At 50.9% G+C, this 15,846-nt stretch overlaps 1 protein-coding gene across 3 annotated transcripts in view; it reads left to right on the forward strand.

Moving 5' to 3' along the window:
- The window catches only part of LOC121009295 (guanine nucleotide-binding protein G(I)/G(S)/G(O) subunit gamma-8-like), a 48,520-nt gene that overhangs the window by 20,372 nt on the left and 12,302 nt on the right, over window positions 1-15,846 (forward strand). The window contains exon 1 of one of the 3 annotated variants that reach the window (XM_040442313.1): window positions 5,746-5,820. The exons of the other annotated variants lie outside the window; for them this stretch is intronic. The gene's annotated coding sequence lies outside the window, so the exon portion shown is untranslated. Of the gene's footprint in view, window positions 1-5,745; window positions 5,821-15,846 lie in introns of those variants that run through there. 3 annotated transcript variants of the gene reach the window in all.

Here is a 15,846-nt window from a genome sequence, read left to right on the forward strand (position 1 = left end):
CAGGAAGGCCAGATTAGAGTTTGCCAAACGACATCTAAAAAAGTCTTCACAGTTCTGGAACAACATCCTATGGACAGATGAGACCAAGATCAACTTGTACCAGAGTGATGGGAAGAGAAGAGTATGGAGAAGGAAAGGAACTGCTCATGATCCTAAGCATACCACCTCATCAGTGAAGCATGGTGGTGGTAGTGTCATGGCGTGGGCATGTATGGCTGCCAATGGAACTGCTTCTCTTGTATTTATTGATGATGTGACTGCTGACAGAAGCAGCAGGATGAATTCTGAAGTGTTTCGGGCAATATTATCTGCTCATATTCAGCCCAATGCTTCAGAACTCACTGGACGGCGCTTCACAGTGCAGATGGACAATGACCCAAAGCATACTGCAAAAGCAACCAGAGAGTTTATTAAGGGAAAGAAGTGGAATGTTCTGCAATGGCCGAGTCAATCCCCGGACCTGAATCCGATTGAGCATTTCACTTGGTGAAGACAAAACTGAAGGGAAAATGCCCCAAGAACAAGCAGGAGCTGAAGACAGTTGCAGTAGAGGCCTGGCAGAGCATCACCAGGGATGAGACCCAGCGTCTGGTGATGTCTATGCGTTCCAGACTTCAGGCTGTAATTGACTGCAAAGGGTTTGCAACCAAGTATTAAAAAGTGAAAGTTTGATTTATGATTATTATTCTGTCCCATTACTTTTGGCCCCTTAACAAGTGGGAGGCACATATGTAACTGCTGTAATTCCTGCACCGTTCACCTGATGTGGATGTAAATCCCTTCAAATTACAGCTGACAGTCTGCAGGTAAAGCACATCTTGTCTGTTTCATTTCAAATCCATTGTGGTGGTGTATAGAGCCAAAAATGTTAGAATTGTGTCCATGTCCCAATATTTATGGACCTGACTGTATAACAAACAGGAAGGAGGTGTATATGACTCCCCTAGCCGTTCCCGAAGCAGCAGGATTACTCTTGTAGTTGCTGGACCTGCCTGGGACTTGCCACTTGTCCTACCTGGGTACCTAGGATACATGACACCAGGAGTAGGCCGTTAGTATTAAGCGTCCGCAGAGGCAGTTCGTATAAAGAGAAAAGAGCTGTAAAGCAAAGTGACACAAAAGAAAGGAGCTACTGATCTGGCTAAGTGAAAAGGTAAGTGCAATTTCACAAAAAATGCATAGATTCACATTGTGGCACCTGGAGAAGAATACACACAATGGCCATAAGTGCTTGAACGTTGCACAACCTGTAAACATTGAAGTAAAATTAGTGCAAAAACATTATGCAAATATCAGTGCAATCAATATCACCATTATACGCTCAAACATGACTTTAGTCCCTTTTTTTGGAAGTGCTTTAAAGTTGGAATCCTCTGGAAACAAACAAAAGTCACTTGTAACCCACGGGAAACAATAGAGTTAATTGTAATCTATATGTGATGATTTGTAATCCAATAGAAGGTATATTTGTAATCCAAGGAACGGTATAAAACAGTAATAAAATAGCAGCATGATGAGAACCATAGTCCTATGAGGCTCTCAAATAACCTGAGAAGGGGGCAAAAAGGAAAAACAATGCGCAAACTGGGATGTAGACAGTTGCTTAAGTGGGGGGGAGTCCTAACAAACCATGTCCATCCTGGTGAAGAACAAACAAGGGCAACATACACAGAACAAATGGCCAACAGATCTTCACCCTTCGAGTGCAGTCCATGTTGTGGCTCCCATAAGTTTTTTTATTGCAGTGAAGGAGGCATTTAGAGACGGTCTTGCAGGTCCTCCTCACTCCTGGAGCTACTAAAGCTCATAAGAGGGTGCTCCTGCCTCTGGTAGCTAAGCTTTGTGGCTGTAGTGGTGCGCCACTGCCTTCTCCTTGGCTAAGTAGTCAGCCTGGAGAAAGCTGCGGTGACCTGCTGCAAGCCGGAATCCCTTGTCGGTCCAGAGGCATGCAAAACCTCTGGCTGAAGAGGTTCTGGTAGGCAATCCAGGGGTGCCTGTGGAAGTTTCCAGGGTAGGACATAAGGTTGTACCCTGGGATTGAAAGTCAACACAGAATTGTTAATCTGACCCACCCGTAGTGTTTGGGGTGCAGCCAGGTCAGGGATAAGGGGCTCTGGCTCAGGTTGGGCTCGTTCTCTGAACCTCAGCTGGCCATCCGGGGCTTTCTGCAGGCATCTGATCCTACCAGCAGAACCTGGTTCTTTCTGCCAGGCCTCTGGGGTGAAAGCAGAGGATAGTGGCTTGGCCAGGAGGGTAATTCTGGCAGCAAATGGACCCTGTACGGAGCGCATTGGGGTGTATTCCACCTGGTCCCCAACATATAAGTCGTGGCGGGCCTGCGGCAGATAGTTCAGTTTCACGGAGCGGTGACCCACAAACAATTCCTCCCTGCTGTAGTTGTCCTGTAGGAACCCCACTCCTCTTTCAACAGAAAACCACAGCACAGTTCTCGTGCGCCGAATCAATTTGGGTTCCCCTGGCCGGGGGTCATCCAGGACCTGCTTTACCCACTCTTCCCCTGGAATTTTATACTGCCATTGACTCTGGGCATGGCGAGTGATCTCGAGAGGGACCTCAGGATTAATGTGATTGGGCCTGGTTCAGTCCTCCTGGGCGGCGGAGTGGAAACTACTGCCGCCTCCGCCGCGCCAGTCGGCGTTCGGAGCCCTCTCTGGGCCTAGTAGAGTGATCGGGTACCACCAGGCGCGGTGCAGGGGGAGCTACGAGCTGGACCGGGGCCTCAGGGAGCAAGATCGATACGACCTGTAGTTGTGGCCGGTTCCAGGGCCTCCTGCTGGTGTTCGCGGTGGTCTCTAGAGCCTCAGTCAATTCTGTGGGAATCACAGCTTGCTGCTGGGCCGAGACGTCGGTTGCGGGGGTGGATGATGTCATTGCGACGTGGGCGCCTCCGGGACCTGGATCGCTTGTCTGATGGGGGCTTCCGCGGGAGCGGGCTTGAGGATGGCGGCCATCTTTGTCTCAGGAGTGGCGGCTGTCTTGCTGTCCGAGGAGGAATCCACAGCCTCCGGAATCCTGGCAAGCGCTGAGGGGCCGTTCCTTTTCACCAGTTGGGAGACCCGTACCTCCGGTGGGTAATTTTCATACACCGGTTCGCCTGCGATAGTCATTTGGTCCCACTTTGGCTTGGGGAGCGCCATCTTCCTTCCTCAGTCAGGCTGGATGCAGAAAGTGAAGGAGGAGCCTGAGGGGGGGGGGGGGTCTTCACTCCCTTGGCTCACATTACAAAGTTCTTGGTGGGCAGGATTTAAGTTTCCTGCTTCTAGGGGGGCGTAGTCAGCATTTTCGTGCTCCTGAGAGGGTTTTCCCGTGTTTTCCCGCTTCTGAGGGGCATGAAGAAGCTGCGCCATTACATAAATATGGCGAATTAACCCATGGAGTGCTGGTGCGCACTGTTTAGTGCTGTCTGGGACCGCAATAAAAACTATAAAGTCAATTTTCAGGGTTTTGACACAGTTCTTAGGCCTTGTAGTAGTGTTAGACACACAATTCGATCCTGTTCGTGACGCCACTTATGCAGAGGCCAGGTACGGGTGTATTATATTCTGTATTTGTCGTGACGCAAATTGCAGCGTGCACAGGGTACTATCCCAGGGCCCTTCCAAGGTGTTATAACGCACGTCCCAGATTAGGAATGCCAGAGTGGTGTAATGGCCTATAATGTCTCTATAGTTTTGTGGTAATCGTGTCACGGTGTCTCCTAACTGGGTACGGCCAGACTCCTGGCTCCCTTGCAATAAATTTGAGGGTAGTCATAGGAGTAATAGAGGAACTTTGCAGAATAAATGATGTCCAGACCTTTAGATGAAGTTCAAACGTTTCTTTACTTGAAATAACTTGCATCCAAACAGTGTACAGCTTTGGTCTCTTGGTCCCAGCAGGTTTTGGCAATGATTGGCAGGAATGAATACTTCTGCTTTAAATGTGGAGCTTGCAGGATAAACGTCTGCTTGGTAGATCTGTAACTGCGGCAGGATTAGCTTCTGCACTTGTCTTAGCTTCTGCTGTGTGGGGACAGACTAGCTGAGGAGGAATAGGCTTCTAGGCACTGGACTTATCTCACAGACGGATTCTCAGGGGATGCTTTCTTCCTGGAACTCTGGAGTTGGTCTGTGGTTTCTGCTCTCTTCATCTCAGACTGGGAATATAGCCAAGTCTCAACTGAGACTAGGTCCTTGCTGTCTTCCCTATGCAGGGGAACTCCACACACAGACCCCCGACCCCTAGCAGGGGTTAGGCTACACTCCTTCTAACTTCCTTCTCCACCCATGCTGCAGGATGCAGTGTGGGGGCAAATTACTTAAGGGGGTGCAGTGTGGGGGCAAATTACTTTAGGGGGTGCAGTGTGGGGGCAAATTACTTTAGGGGGTGCAGTGTGGGGGCAAATTACTTTAGGGGGTGCAGTGTGGGGGCAAATTACTTTATGGGCGCCAGTGTGGGGGCAAATTTTTTCATGGGGGCAGTGTGGTAGAAATTATTATTTGGGGCAGTGTGGGTTAAATTATTTTTAGGGGACATTCATTTTTGGGGACACTATACAGGGATTGTTACCTGGAGCACAATATAAGGTGTTCTTATTACTGGGGGTCTCTAGGGGACGTTATAGCTGCTGTAGACTCTATAGGGACCTTTGGGATAATTTATCAAACTGGTGTAAAGTAGAACTGGTTTAGGTGCCCATAGCAACCAATCAGATTCCACCTTTCATATTTGACAGCTTCTTTTGAAAATGAAAGGTGGAATCTGATTGGTTGCTATGGGCACCTAAACCAGTTCTACTTTACACCAGTTTGATAAATGACCCCAATTATGAGAAATCTAACGTGTCTGTAACAAACTCTGCAGAGACGAGATGCGGCTGAAAGAATTAGTCTTGGCGGTCTGGGTCAGATGGAGGAGAAGAGGGAAGAGAAGGTCTACATGACAGGAGATGTCCCTGGATGTAACAGACATGTGGCGCTGTATTCCCCTATATGTAGAGCGGGCTAAGATTTTAATTTGTAGATGTCACCTGCAGTCCTATGTAACAGCCCAGATAACAGTGATAACTTTCTGTGTACAGATAATGTAGTAGATGTTCCCTGAATCCTTGCAGTCCTATGTAACAGCCCAGATAACACAATAGTTCACTGTGTTATGTGGGGTGTTACATAGGACTGCAGGTAACATCTATGACATCTATTCTCAGAGAGTTACGAGATGGTGGGGGTCCGACTCCTGGCTGTTTGAGGAGACCGCGAGGTCCCAGTGAGCGCCGCAGCCTCTGTCCATGTGATAGCACTGCGCTCGGTATTACAGATCAGCCCCAATCACTAGGCCGTGTGAACGAGGAATGTGATGTCATATGGCCGAGGAAGAGACGAAGCACCGCAGCCTCTTCATACAGGGAGGGGCCCGTGCGGGCTAGACAGCCCCACGCCTCACATGCACTTAATCCGCCCCTGGGTGTGAGGACTTTCCCAATGCACTGTACTGAGGGTGTGAGGACTTTCCCAATGCACTGTACTGAGGGTGTGAGGACTTTCCCAATGCACTGTACTGAGGGTGTGAGGACTTTCCCAATGCACTGTACTGAGGGTGTGAGGACTTTCCCAATGCACTGTATGTAGACAGGGGTTTCTACAGGAGGCGATGTGTGGTGGAGCAGATGCTCAGGTGCCTTTTCTGCAGCAGAACAATGAGGTGACGTCTGTCTTCTCCGCCCTCTCTCTGGAGACAGTCATCATGCAGGAGGCCACCTGTCAGTACCTGGAGAAGAAGCCTGGAGCCGACACCGCCGTCCTGCTAGCCCTGCAGATTCAGGTGGGTGCATCGGGGGCAGAGGAGGTCCCGGCGTGTGTGGGGCAGGTGACCGATGAAGGGTGTGGGGCAGGTGACCGGGAGATGAAGGGTGTGGGGCAGGTGACCGGGAGATGAAGGGTGAGGGGCAGGTGACCGGGAGATGAAGGGTGAGGGGCAGGTGACCGGGAGATGAAGGGTGTGGGGCAGGTGACCGGGAGATGAAGGGTGAGGGGCAGGTGACCGGGAGATGAAGGGTGAGGGGCAGGTGACCGGGAGATGAAGGGTGTGGGGCAGGTGACCGGGAGATGAAGGGTGAGGGGCAGGTGACCGGGAGATGAAGGGTGAGGGGCAGGTGACCGGGAGATGAAGGAGCTCAAACAAATCCATTCCTCCCGACCAGGAGTCTTAGATGACACAATGATTACTCTCTGCACAAATAATGAGGAGGGGGGTAATCTACATCATGGAGGGGGTAATCTACATCATGGAGGGGGTAATTATATCATGGAGGGGGGTAATCTACATCATGGAGGGGGTAATCTACATCATGGAGGGGGTAATCTACATCATGGAGGGGGGTAATCTACATCATGGAGGGGGGTAATCTACATCATGGAGGGGGTAATTATATCATGGAGGGGGGGTAATCTACATCATGGAGGGGGGTAATCTACATCATGGAGGGGGTAATCTACATCATGGAGGGGGGTAATCTACATCATGGAGGGGGGTAATTATATCATGGAGGGGGGGTAATTATATCATGGAGGGGGGGTAATCTACATCATGGAGGGGGGTAATCTACATCATGGAGGGGGTAATCTACATCATGGAGGGGGGTAATCTACATTATGGAGGGGGTAATCTACATCATGGAGGGGGGTAATCTACATCATGGAGGGGGTAATTATATCATGGAGGGGGGGTAATCTACATCATGGAGGGGGGTAATCTTCATCATGGAGGGGGGTAATCTACATCATGGAAGGGGGGGTAATCTACATCATGGAGGGGGGTAATCTACATCATGGAGGGGGGTAATCTATATCATGGAGGGGGTAATTATATCATGGAGGGGGGGGTAATCTACATCATGGAGGGGGGGTAATCTACATCATGGAGGGGGGGTAGGAGGGGGGTAATCTACATCATGGAGGGGGGTAATCTACATCATGGAGGGGGGTAATCTACATCATGGAGGGGGGTAATCTACATCATGGAGGGGGGTAATCTACATCATGGAGGGGGGTAATCTACATCATGGAGGGGGGTAATCTACATCATGGAGGGGGGTAATCTACATCATTGAGGGGGGGTAATCTACATCATGGAGGGGGGGTAATCTACATCATGGAGGGGGGGAATCTACATCATGGAGGGGGGGTAATCTACATCATGGAGGGGGTAATCTACATCATGGAGGGGGGTAATCTACATCATGGAGGGGAGGTAATCTACATCATGGAGGGGGGTAATCTACATCATGGAGGGGGGTAATCTACATCATGGAGGGGGGGTAATCTACATCATGGAGGGGGGTAATCTACATCATGGAGGGGGGTAATCTACATCATGGAGGGGGGTAATCTACATCATGGAGGGGGTAATCTTCATCATGGAGGGGGTAATTATATCATGGAGGGGAGGTAATCTACATCATGGAGGGGGGTAATCTACATCATGGAGGGGGGTAATCTACATCATGGAGGGTGGTAATCTACATCATGGAGGGGGTAATCTTCATCATGGAGGGGGTAATTATATCATGGAGGGGGGGTAATCTACATCATGGAGGGGGGTAATCTACATCATGGAGGGGGGTAATCTACATCATGGAGGGGGGTAATCTACATCATGGAGGGTGGTAATCTACATCATGGAGGGGGTAATCTTCATCATGGAGGGGGTAATTATATCATGGAGGGGGGGGTAATCTACATCATGGAGGGGGGGGTAATCTACATCATGGAGGGGGGTAATCTACATCATGGAGGGGGTAATCTATATCATGGAGGGGGTAATCTACATCATGGAGGGGGGTAATCTACATCATGGAGGGGGGTAATCTACATCATGGAGGGGGGAATCTACATCATGGAGGGGGGTAATCTACATCATGGAGGGGGCTAATCATCATGGAGGGGGGAAATCTACATCATGGAGGGGGGGAATCTACATCATGGAGGGGGGTAATCTACATCATGGAGGGGAGGTAATCTACATCATGGAGGGGGGTAATCTACATCATGGAGGGGGGGTAATCTACATCATGGAGGCGGGGTAATCTACATCATGGAGGGGGGTAATCTACATCATGGAGGGGGGTAATCTACATCATGGAGGGGGGTAATCTACATCATGGAGGGGGTAATCTTCATCATGGAGGGGGTAATTATATCATGGAGGGGAGGTAATCTACATCATGGAGGGGGGTAATCTACATCATGGAGGGGGGTAATCTACATCATGGAGGGTGGTAATCTACATCATGGAGGGGGTAATCTTCATCATGGAGGGGGTAATTATATCATGGAGGGGGGTAATCTACATCATGGAGGGGGGTAATCTACATCATGGAGGGGGTAATCTATATCATGGAGGGGGTAATCTACATCATGGAGGGGGGTAATCTACATCATGGAGGGGGGGGTAATCTACATCATGGAGGGGGGTAATCTACATCATGGAGGGGGGGAATCTACATCATGGAGGGGGTAATTATATCATGGAGGGGGGGTAATCTACATCATGGAGGGGGGTAATCTTCATCATGGAGGGGGGTAATCTACATCATGGAAGGGGGGGTAATCTACATCATGGAGGGGGGTAATCTACATCATGGAGGGGGGTAATCTATATCATGGAGGGGGTAATTATATCATGGAGGGGGGGTTATCTACATCATGGAGGGGGGGTAATCTACATCATGGAGGGGGGGTAATCTACTGTGGCGAAACCAACCTCGCCACTGGGCTTTGGAGAGGACTGGCTGCTGGCCTCCTGCCCCAGGATTATGGGCCCTATCATCAGCCCATGCAAAACTTAAGCTCCATGGCAATTGAACTGTATGTGTGTGGTCTGAGCGCCATTCAATAATATGCGCTCAGACCTAAGCTATCTGGGGATATGTTGCATGTCTTTATTTTATGTAGTAAATGTAACCTTGTGTATTTTATTGTATTTTATGTCTTTTTGCAACCATGTGCTCAATGGAGTCTGCCTCTATCCCTGGATATAATTTGATTATTTCCCATTGTCTCCAGGAAAGAGGGCTCTGTAAAACTGGTTTGAGCCAGATAGCCATGTGCCAGCCAGGGCCCAAAAGATATTTTACTAACTTTTGAACCCCTGGTCTGATTCATGCCATTTTTTAATATGTTGTTCCCCTGAATGGATTGATTGCGAATATGTAATTTTTATGTGAATGTGATGTATGGTTTTAGAGTTATGAAAGTTGGGTAGAAAGTATGTTTAACTGTATGTATAATTGAGTCTCCTCTCAGGATAAGGGGAGGGAATATGCTGGGTGTGTTTCTATTGTCCCATTGTGTGTTTAAAATGGTGATGTCTGTTCTGTTGTCCTCACATGTGTATTGGCGATCTCCCTTTGTCCTCAGAGATAATTGGATTGCTCTTCAGGTTTTCTGGACAGAGAGGAGGAAACCATGATGCATTGTGGGGATATGTTGTCCTATGTCCCAGTCTTCATTCTGGTCCTCTGGGGGCGTGAACGATTGCTTGCTGTAGTTACATTGTATGTCTTGTAATATACTGATTGGTTGTATTTCAAACCCCTGTGGGCAGTACTATGTTTGTTTTTTGTGAATAAAAGAGGCTGTACTTCAAGTACAGTCAGACCACTGCTTGACCCTCAAAACGGAGCCTTGTCTCGTTATTGGGGGGATCCGCTGTATGCTGTTAGAAGACCGATTGCCAGGATTGTATGCTTTTCCTGTTCGTCTGCTAGCAGCTATTCGTGAGGTTCCAGTTTGGAGTGCTACTTTGTATCCAGTTCGGGAGTTGGTGTTCTGCAGTAGCTGTGCCTGTCTCTCAGAAAGGGGCACATCGCCTAAACGGATTTTAACCCCTTGTCTGCTGAAACGCTTTGTTACATTGGTGGCAAGCAGCGGGATCGTTCCTACAGCCAAAAGGACAGCTACAAAGAAACATCATTCCCTGGAATTACAATTTGAGGGCAACGCATGTCCCAGTACAGCGACCCTGACAGCACCAGAATGGAAACAGCAGTGGAGTACGATGAGGGTGTCATGGATGACCGAGATGCAGTCCGCAAAGGCATCTGGTACCAGGTACTGGGTATTGTGGAGTATATGCAGGACAAGAGACTCCCCACGGAAGACCAGCGGTTGCAGAAGCGAGTAGCCCTGCGGATGCCCTTCCTGGGAGAGCAGCCCCGGGAGGAATGGGTGAAGGAATTGGAACTCCTAGCATGGCGGGAGCTGTGGCTGGAAGATGCCTACCAGGCGCTCTGGTGGTATGGGGCACGGTACCTACCCAGGACAGCTGAGCATGACAAGCCGGAGGGAGAGGAGTTTGATGGTCCTGGCTTGTTATGGGAGACTTTTTCAGAGCTGGAGTTTGGGAGCCCTACACAAGCCCGGTTCCATGATCTCTTGGAATGGAGGGAGAGCAGGTATGACTGGGACGACACTCATGAGATTGAGCAGGACCTGGTCCACCTGGTGACCCGGGAGATGGAGCTGGAACAGGGCTACCAGCAGCTGTTCCACGCCAGTGAGAAGGCTCAGCAGGACAGTAAGGTGACAGACCCAGTCTCCATTCCCCAGCAGCAGGACACTGTATTGGGAGCAGAGACAGTCAGTCCTGTCCCCCAGCAGCAGAGTGATTTTTTGGGAATTGGGAGCCCAGTCTCCATTCCCCAGCGGCAGGCGGAGTTCCAGGGGGCAGAGACAGTCGGTCCTGTCCCCCAGCGGCAGAGTGTCCAGCAGGGAATAGAGAGCCCAGTCTCCTTTCCCCAGCAGCAGGACACTGTATTGGGAGCGGAGACGGTCGGTCGCCCTCCCCAGCGGCTGGAAGTATGTATGGGAGAGGAGCTCATTACCCCCTCTCCCCAGCGGCAGCTTAACGCACCAGGGGGACAAAGTAAGCCCCACAACAGTGCAGATGGGACCGTGGTCTCTGCACTTACAGCACAGGGGGTAGAGACAGTCGGTCTCCCCCTCCAACAACCAGGCTCCAACCAGGCTTCTTCCGTGGTAGAGCTGGCACCAGGGCAGAGTACCGCTGATACCTGCCCACAAAGCAACCCCCACTCCAAGCCATGGAGCAACACAGAGACCGGGAGTACCAGCTTCCAACATAACCTTGGTGGACTCACTGGACAGAGACAGGCTACTAAAGTCAACAGGTCCAGTATTGGGTTGTGGGTGGGCTGCCAGACTAACTCAGGTACCGACCGGCGTGAGGTCAGGTACCTGGTTAGTCTTCCCTGGGGGGGGGAGATGTGTGGCGAAACCAACCTCGCCACTGGGCTTTGGAGAGGACTGGCTGCTGGCCTCCTGCCCCAGGATTATGGGCCCTATCATCAGCCCATGCAAAACTTAAGCTCCATGGCAATTGAACTGTATGTGTGTGGTCTGAGCGCCATTCAATAATATGCGCTCAGACCTAAGCTATCTGGGGATATGTTGCATGTCTTTATTTTATGTAGTAAATGTAACCTTGTGTATTTTATTGTATTTTATGTCTTTTTGCAACCATGTGCTCAATGGAGTCTGCCTCTATCCCTGGATATAATTTGATTATTTCCCATTGTCTCCAGGAAAGAGGGCTCTGTAAAACTGGTTTGAGCCAGATAGCCATGTGCCAGCCAGGGCCCAAAAGATATTTTACTAACTTTTGAACCCCTGGTCTGATTCATGCCATTTTTTAATATGTTGTTCCCCTGAATGGATTGATTGTGAATATGTAATTTTTATGTGAATGCGATGTATGGTTTTAGAGTTATGAAAGTTGGGTAGAAAGTATGTTTAACTGTATGTATAATTGAGTCTCCTCTCAGGATAAGGGGAGGGAATATGCTGGGTGTGTTTCTATTGTCCCATTGTGTGTTTAAAATGGTGATGTCTGTTCTGTTGTCCTCACATGTGTATTGGCGGTCTCCCTTTGTCCTCAGAGATAATTGGATTGCTCTTCAGGTTTTCTGGACAGAGAGGAGGAAACCATGATGCATTGTGGGGATATGTTGTCCTATGTCCCAGTCTTCATTCTGGTCCTCTGGGGGCGTGAACGATTGCTTGCTGTAGTTACATTGTATGTCTTGTAATATACTGATTGGTTGTATTTCAAACCCCTGTGGGCAGTACTATGTTTGTTTTTTGTGAATAAAAGAGGCTGTACTTCAAGTACAGTCAGACCACTGCTTGACCCTCAAAACGGAGCCTTGTCTCGTTATTGGGGGGATCCGCTGTATGCTGTTAGAGGACCGATTGCCAGGATTGTATGCTTTTCCTGTTCGTCTGCTAGCAGCTATTCGTGAGGTTCCAGTTTGGAGTGCTACTTTGTATCCAGTTCGGGAGTTTGGCGTATCCTGCAGTAGCTGTGCCTGTCTCTCAGAAAGGGGCTTATCGCCTAAACGGATTTTAACCCCTTGTCTGCTGAAACGGTCCGTTACATCTACATCATGGAGGGGGGTAATCTACATCATGGAGGGGGGTAATCTACATCATTGAGGGGGGTAATCTACATCATGGAGGGGGGTAATCTACATCATGGAGGGGGGTAATCTACATCATGGAGGGGGGGTAATCTACATCATGGAGGGGGGTAATCTACATCATGGAGGGGGGTAATCTACATCATGGAGGGGGGTAATCTACATAATTGAGGGGGGGTAATCTACATCATGGAGGGGGGGTAATCTACATCATGGAGGGGGGGAATCTACATCATGGAGGGGGGGTAATCTACATCATGGAGGGGGGTAATCTACATCATGGAGGGGGGTAATCTACATCATGGAGGGGAGGTAATCTACATCATGGAGGGGGGTAATCTACATCATGGAGGGGGGGTAATCTACATCATGGAGGGGGGTAATCTACATCATGGAGGGGGGGTAATCTACATCATGGAGGGGGGTAATCTACATCATGGAGGGGGTAATCTACATCATGGAGGGGGTAATCTTCATCATGGAGGGGGCTAATCATCATGGAGGGGGGTAATCTACATCATGGAGGGGGTAATCTACATCATGGAGGGGAGGTAATCTACATCATGGAGGGGGGTAATCTACATCATGGAGGGGGTAATTATATCATGGAGGGGGGTAATCTACATCATGGAGGGGGGGTAATCTACATCATGGAGGGGGGTAATCTACATCATGGAGGGGGTAATCTTCATCATGGAGGGGGCTAATCATCATGGAGGGGGGTAATCTACATCATGGAGGGGGTAATCTACATCATGGAGGGGAGGTAATCTACATCATGGAGGGGGGTAATCTACATCATGGAGGGGGTAATTATATCATGGAGGGGGGTAATCTACATCATGGAGGGGGGGTAATCTACATCATGGAGGGGGGTAATCTACATCATGGAGGGGGTAATCTACATCATGGAGGGGGTAATCTACATCATGGAGGGGGTAATTATATCATGGAGGGGGGGTAATCTACATCATGGAGGGGGGTAATCTACATCATGGAGGGGGGTAATCTACATCATGGAGGGGGTAATCTATATCATGGAGGGGGTAATCTACATCATGGAGGGGGGTAATCTACATCATGGAGGGGGGGTAATCTACATCATGGAGGGGGGTAATCTACATCATGGAGGGGGGGAATCTACATCATGGAGGGGGTAATCTACATCATGGAGGGGGCTAATCATCATGGAGGGGGGTAATCTACATCATGGAGGGGGAGGGTAATCGTCATGGTGCATATAGACTAACTGTATGTGCCCCCACCATACTGCACAGACCTGATCAGTCGGTTCAGTGTGACAGATCTGCTGCAGCTCCATTGTCCTCTGTTATCAGCCCTGGTGTAAAGCCCTGTGGGAGCGATGCTCTGCAGAGCCCTATGAGGCACAATATCACCTGCCTTATCCCTCCACATAACAGCCCCTGAATGAATAAATTGTTGATAATTATATGAGGGGCCCCGTATGTGTTGTATAGAGGTGCGGGCCCCCCTGACGCACTAAAGTCTGCTCTACCAGCTCCACACACTCCCATTATGATGGGGGAAGGTTTGTGCTCGGCGGTGTAATTGCTGCTGTGATTGCCTGCTCCCCGGGGTGATCTGCTGCCTGCAGGGACATAACGCACACCTGCTGCCCTCTATACGTGCATGGCCAAAAGTATGTGCACCCCTCTGTCTAATCACTGGTTAGCAGCCTCTCCTAGGTGACGTCCATAGACAGTGAAGAGGTAAGTGACAGTCACCCCAGATTTCACCTTTTCTACTGGTCATTTCATCCCGGTCACCTGTAAGAGATGATCCTAAGGAGTCAAACAGCCGAGGTTAAAGGAGTGGAAACTGGACCGACGAGAGCCAAAATGTGTGGGGCCCCAGGACTCCTCTTCATCCAGGGCACGGCCCCAGGACTCCTCTTCATCCAGGGCGCGGCCCCAGGACTCCTCTTCATCCAGGGCGCGGCCCCAGGACTCCTCTTCATCCAGGGCGCGGCCCCAGGACTCCTCTTCATCCAGGGCGCGGCCCCAGGACTCCTCTTCATCCAGGGCGCGGCCCCAGGACTCCTCTTCATCCAGGGCGCGGCACCAGGACTCCTCCTTATCCAGGGCACGGCACCAGGACTCCTCTTCATCCAGGACTCCTATTCTTCCAGGGCACGGCACCAGGACTCCTCTTCATCCAGGACACGGCCCCAGGACTCCTCTTCATCCAGGGCACGGCCCCAGGACTCCTCTTCATCCAGGGCACGGCCCCAGGACTCCTCTTCATCCAGGGCACGGCCCCAGGACTCCTCTTCATCCAGGGCACGGCCCCAGGACTCCTCTTCATCCAGGGCACGGCCCCAGGACTCTTCTTCATCCAGGACACGGCCCCAGGACTCCTCCTTATCCAGGACACGGCACCAGGACTCCTCCTTATCCAGGACACGGCACCAGGACTCCTTCTTATCCAGGACACGGCACCAGGACTCCTCTTCTTCCAGGGCACGGCACCAGGACTCCTCTTCATCCAGGGCACGGCCCCAGGACTCCTCTTCATCCAGGGCACGGCCCCAGGACTCCTCTTCATCCAGGGCACGGCACCAGGACTCCTCTTCATCCAGGACACGGCACCAGGACTCCTCTTCATCCAGGGCATGGCACCAGGACTCCTCTTCTTCCAGGGCACGGCCCCAAGACTCCTCTTCATCCAGGGCACGGGCCCAGGACTCCTCTTCATCTAGGGCACGGCCCCAGGACTCTTCTTCATCCAGGGCACGGTCCCAGGACTCCTCCTTATCCAGGACACGGCACCAGGACTCCTCTTCATCCAGGGCACGGCACCAGGACTCCTCTTCTTCCAGGGCACGGCACCAGGACTCCTCTTCATCCAGGACACGGCCCCAGGACTCCTCTTCTTCCAGGACTCCTCTTCTTCCAGGACTCCTCTTCATCCAGAACACAGCACCAGGACTCCTTCTTATCCAGGACACGGCACCAGGACTCCTCTTCTTCCAGGGCACGGCACCAGGACTCCTCTTCATCCAGGGCACGGCCCCAGGACTCCTCTTCATCCAGGGCACGGCCCCAGGACTCCTCTTCATCCAGGGCACGGCACCAGGACTCCTCTTCATCCAGGACACGGTCCCAGGACTCCTCTTCATCCAGGACACGGCACCAGGACTCCTCTTCATCCAGGGCACGGCACCAGGACTCCTCTTCTTCCAGGGCACGGCCCCAAGACTCCTCTTCATCCAGGGCACGGGCCCAGGACTCCTCTTCATCTAGGGCACGGCCCCAGGACTCTTCTTCATCCAGGGCACGGCCCCAGGACTCCTCCTTATCCAGGACACGGCACCAGGACTCCTCTTCATC

This window comes from Bufo bufo, chromosome 8 (assembly GCF_905171765.1).
Source record: "Bufo bufo chromosome 8, aBufBuf1.1, whole genome shotgun sequence".
Classification (NCBI taxonomy): Eukaryota; Metazoa; Chordata; class Amphibia; order Anura; family Bufonidae; genus Bufo; species Bufo bufo.